We start from the raw sequence: 5886 nt of genomic DNA on the forward strand, positions 1-5886 counted from the left end.
CTATTTGTGCATGATTGTAGTCGTTGTCGTGGAGATTTGAAAAAACCACTTTCATTGTTGAAACAATGTAATACATCGTTGGAATCACGTTTTACAAGAACATTAAATAAAATTTCAAACTCGCATATCTCTGTTACTATAGAAGATACAGAAGTGATTTTACACTCAATGTAATCAGGTCGAAGCTCTCTATTTGCTCATCCGGAAAAATTTTACCAATGTGTAATATTCATGCATAGTTACCATGGAAACTATCATAACAATAAAGTAAACAATCTATTTGTGCATGATTGTAGTCGTTGTCGTGGAGATTTCAAATAACCACTTTCATTGTTGAAACAATGTAATACATCCTTGGAATCACGTTTTACAAGAACATTATATAAAATTTCAAACTCGCATATCTCCGTTATTATAAAAGATACAGAAGTGATTTTACACTCAATGTAATCAGGTCGAAGCTCTCTATTCGCTCATCCGGAAAAATTTTACCCATGTGTAATATTCATGCATAGTTACCATGGAAACTACCATAACAATAAAGTAAACAATCTATTTGTGCATGATTGTAGTCGTTGTCGTGGAGATTTGAAATAACCACTTTCATTGTTGAAACAATGTAATACATCCTTGGAATCACGTTTTACAAGAATATTATATAAAATTTCAAACTCGCATATCTCCGTTATTATAAAAGATACAGAAGTGATTTTACACTCAATGTAATCAGGTCGAAGCTCTCTATTGGCTCATCCGGAAAAAATTTACCCATGTGTAATATTCATGCTTAGTTACCATGGAAACTATCATAACAATAAAGTAAACAATCTATTTGTGCATGATTGTAGTCGTTGTCGTGGAGATTTGAAAAAACCACTTTCATTGTTGAAACAATGTAATACATCCTTGGAATCACGTTTTACAAGAACATTAAATAAAATTTCAAACTCGCATATCTCTGTTACTATAGAAGATACAGAAGTGATTTTACACTCAATGTAATCAGGTCGAAGCTCTCTATTTGCTCATCCGGAAAAATTTTACCAATGTGTAATATTCATGCATAGTTACCATGGAAACTATCATAACAATAAAGTAAACAATCTATTTGTGCATGATTGTAGTCGTTGTCGTGGAGATTTCAAATAACCACTTTCATTGTTGAAACAATGTAATACATCCTTGGAATCACGTTTTACAAGAACATTATATAAAATTTCAAACTCGCATATCTCCGTTATTATAAAAGATACAGAAGTGATTTTACACTCAATGTAATCAGGTCGAAGCTCTCTATTGGCTCATCCGGAAAAATTTTAGCCATGTGTAATATTCATGCATAGTTACCATGGAAACTATCATAACAATAAAGTAAACAATCTATTTGTGCATGATTTGTTGTCGTTGTCGTGGAGATTTCAAATAACCACTTTCATTGTTGAAACAATGTAATACATCCTTGGAATCACGTTTTACAAAAACATTATATAAAATTTCAAACTCGCATATCTCCGTTATTATAGAAGATACAGAAGTGATTTTACACTCAATGTAATCAGGTCGAAGCTCTCTATTTGCTCATCCGGAAAAATTTTACCCATGTGTAATATTCATGCATAGTTACCATGGAAACTATCATAACAATAAAGTAAACAATCTATTTGTGCATGATTGTAGTCGTTGTCGTGGAGATTTGAAATAACCACTTTCATTGTTGAAACAATGTAATACATCCTTGGAATCACGTTTTACAAGAATATTATATAAAATTTCAAACTCGCATATCTCCGTTATTATAGAAGATACAGAAGTGATTTTACACTCAATGTAATCAGGTCGAAGCTCTCTATTGGCTCATCCGAAAAAATTTTAAACATGTGTAATATTCATGCTTAGTTACCATGGAAACTATCATAACAATAAAGTAAACAATCTTTTTGTGCATGATTGTAGTCGTTGTCGTGGAGATTTGAAAAAAACCACTTTCATTGTTGAAACAATGTAATACATCCTTGGAATCACGTTTTACAAGAACATTAAATAAAATTTCAAACTCGCATATCTCTGTTACTATAGAAGATACAGAAGTGATTTTACACTCAATGTAATCAGGTCGAAGCTCTCTATTGGCTCATCCGGAAAAATTTTAGCCATGTGTAATATTCATGCATAGTTACCATGGAAACTATCATAACAATAAAGTAAACAATCTATTTGTGCATGATTTGTTGTCGTTGTCGTGGAGATTTCAAATAACCACTTTCATTGTTGAAACAATGTAATACATCCTTGGAATCACGTTTTACAAAAACATTATATAAAATTTCAAACTCGCATATCTCCGTTATTATAGAAGATACAGAAGTGATTTTACACTCAATGTAATCAGGTCGAAGCTCTCTATTTGCTCATCCGGAAAAATTTTACCCATGTGTAATATTCATGCATAGTTACCATGGAAACTATCATAACAATAAAGTAAACAATCTATTTGTGCATGATTGTAGTCGTTGTCGTGGAGATTTGAAATAACCACTTTCATTGTTGAAACAATGTAATACATCCTTGGAATCACGTTTTACAAGAATATTATATAAAATTTCAAACTCGCATATCTCCGTTATTATAGAAGATACAGAAGTGATTTTACACTCAATGTAATCAGGTCGAAGCTCTCTATTGGCTCATCCGAAAAAATTTTAAACATGTGTAATATTCATGCTTAGTTACCATGGAAACTATCATAACAATAAAGTAAACAATCTTTTTGTGCATGATTGTAGTCGTTGTCGTGGAGATTTGAAAAAAACCACTTTCATTGTTGAAACAATGTAATACATCCTTGGAATCACGTTTTACAAGAACATTAAATAAAATTTCAAACTCGCATATCTCTGTTACTATAGAAGATACAGAAGTGATTTTACACTCAATGTAATCAGGTCGAAGCTCTCTATTGGCTCATCCGGAAAAATTTTAGCCATGTGTAATATTCATGCATAGTTACCATGGAAACTATCATAACAATAAAGTAAACAATCTATTTGTGCATGATTTGTTGTCGTTGTCGTGGAGATTTCAAATAACCACTTTCATTGTTGAAACAATGTAATACATCCTTGGAATCACGTTTTACAAAAACATTATATAAAATTTCAAACTCGCATATCTCCGTTATTATAGAAGATACAGAAGTGATTTTACACTCAATGTAATCAGGTCGAAGCTCTCTATTTGCTCATCCGGAAAAATTTTACCCATGTGTAATATTCATGCATAGTTACCATGGAAACTATCATAACAATAAAGTAAACAATCTATTTGTGCATGATTGTAGTCGTTGTCGTGGAGATTTGAAATAACCACTTTCATTGTTGAAACAATGTAATACATCCTTGGAATCACGTTTTACAAGAATATTATATAAAATTTCAAACTCGCATATCTCCGTTATTATAGAAGATACAGAAGTGATTTTACACTCAATGTAATCAGGTCGAAGCTCTCTATTGGCTCATCCGAAAAAATTTTAAACATGTGTAATATTCATGCTTAGTTACCATGGAAACTATCATAACAATAAAGTAAACAATCTTTTTGTGCATGATTGTAGTCGTTGTCGTGGAGATTTGAAAAAAACCACTTTCATTGTTGAAACAATGTAATACATCCTTGGAATCACGTTTTACAAGAACATTAAATAAAATTTCAAACTCGCATATCTCTGTTACTATAGATTATACAGAAGTGATTTTACACTCAATGTAATCAGGTCGAAGCTCTCTATTTGCTCATCCGGAAAAATTTTACCCATGTGTAATATTCATGCATAGTTACCATGGAAACTATCATAACAATAAAGTAAACAATCTATTTGTGCATGATTGTAGTCGTTGTCGTGGAGATTTGAAATAACCACTTTCATTGTTGAAACAATGTAATACATCCTTGGAATCACGTTTTACAAGAACATTAAATAAAATTTCAAACTCGCATATCTCTGTTACTATAGAAGATACAGAAGTGATTTTACACTCAATGTAATCAGGTCGAAGCTCTCTATTTGCTCATCCGGAAAAATTTTACCAATGTGTAATATTCATGCATAGTTACCATGGAAACTATCATAACAATAAAGTAAACAATCTATTTGTGCATGATTGTAGTCGTTGTCGTGGAGATTTCAAATAACCACTTTCATTGTTGAAACAATGTAATACATCCTTGGAATCACGTTTTACAAGAACATTATATAAAATTTCAAACTCGCATATCTCCGTTATTATAAAAGATACAGAAGTGATTTTACACTCAATGTAATCAGGTCGAAGCTCTCTATTGGCTCATCCGGAAAAATTTTACCAATGTGTAATATTCATGCATAGTTACCATGGAAACTATCATAACAATAAAGTAAACAATCTATTTGTGCATGATTGTAGTCGTTGTCGTGGAGATTTCAAATAACCACTTTCATTGTTGAAACAATGTAATACATCCTTGGAATCACGTTTTACAAGAACATTATATAAAATTTCAAACTCGCATATCTCCGTTATTATAGAAGATACAGAAGTGATTTTACACTCAATGTAATCAGGTCGAAGCTCTCTATTGGCTCATCCGGAAAAAAATTACCCATGTGTAATATTCATGCATAGTTACCATGGAAACTATCATAACAGTAAAGTAAACAATCTATTTGTGCATGATTGTTGTCGTTGTCGTGGAGATTTGAAATAACCACTTTCATTGTTGAAACAATGTAATACATCCTTGGAATCACGTTTTACAAAAACATTATATAAAATTTCAAACTCGCATATCTGCGTTACTATAGAAGATACAGAAGTGATTTTACACTCAACGTAATCAGGTCGAAGCTCTCTATTTGCTCATCCGGAAAAATTTTACCCATGTGTAATATTCATGCATAGTTACCATGGAAACTATCATTACAATAAAGTAAACAATCTATTTGTGCATGATTGTAGTCGTTGTCGTGGAGATTTCAAATAACCACTTTCATTGTTGAAACAATGTAATACGTCCTTGGAATCACGTTTTACAAAAACATTATATAAAATTTCAAACTCGCATATCTCCGTTATTATAGAAGATACAGAAGTGATTTTACACTCAATGTAATCAGGTCGAAGCTCTCTATTTGCTCATCCGGAAAAATTTTAGCCATGTGTAATATTCATGCATAGTTACCATGGAAACTATCATAACAATAAAGTAAACAATCTATTTGTGCATGATTTGTTGTCGTTGTCGTGGAGATTTCAAATAACCACTTTCATTGTTGAAACAATGTAATACATCCTTGGAATCACGTTTTACAAGAACATTATATAAAATTTCAAACTCGCATATCTCCGTTATTATAGAAGATACAGAAGTGATTTTACACTCAATGTAATCAGGTCGAAGCTCTCTATTGGCTCATCCGGAAAAAATTTACCCATGTGTAATATTCATGCATAGTTACCATGGAAACTATCATAACAGTAAAGTAAACAATCTATTTGTGCATGATTGTTGTCGTTGTCGTGGAGATTTGAAATAACCACTTTCATTGTTGAAACAATGTAATACATCCTTGGAATCACGTTTTACAAAAACATTATATAAAATTTCAAACTCGCATATCTGCGTTACTATAGAAGATACAGAAGTGATTTTACACTCAACGTAATCAGGTCGAAGCTCTCTATTTGCTCATCCGGAAAAATTTTACCCATGTGTAATATTCATGCATAGTTACCATGGAAACTATCATTACAATAAAGTAAACAATCTATTTGTGCATGATTGTAGTCGTTGTCGTGGAGATTTCAAATAACCACTTTCATTGTTGAAACAATGTAATACGTCCTTGGA

The sequence above is a fragment of the Lepisma saccharinum genome, unplaced genomic scaffold (genome assembly GCF_977018435.1).
Source record: "Lepisma saccharinum unplaced genomic scaffold, izLepSacc3.1 HAP1_SCAFFOLD_42, whole genome shotgun sequence".
In the NCBI taxonomy this organism is placed as follows: domain Eukaryota; kingdom Metazoa; phylum Arthropoda; class Insecta; order Zygentoma; family Lepismatidae; genus Lepisma; species Lepisma saccharinum.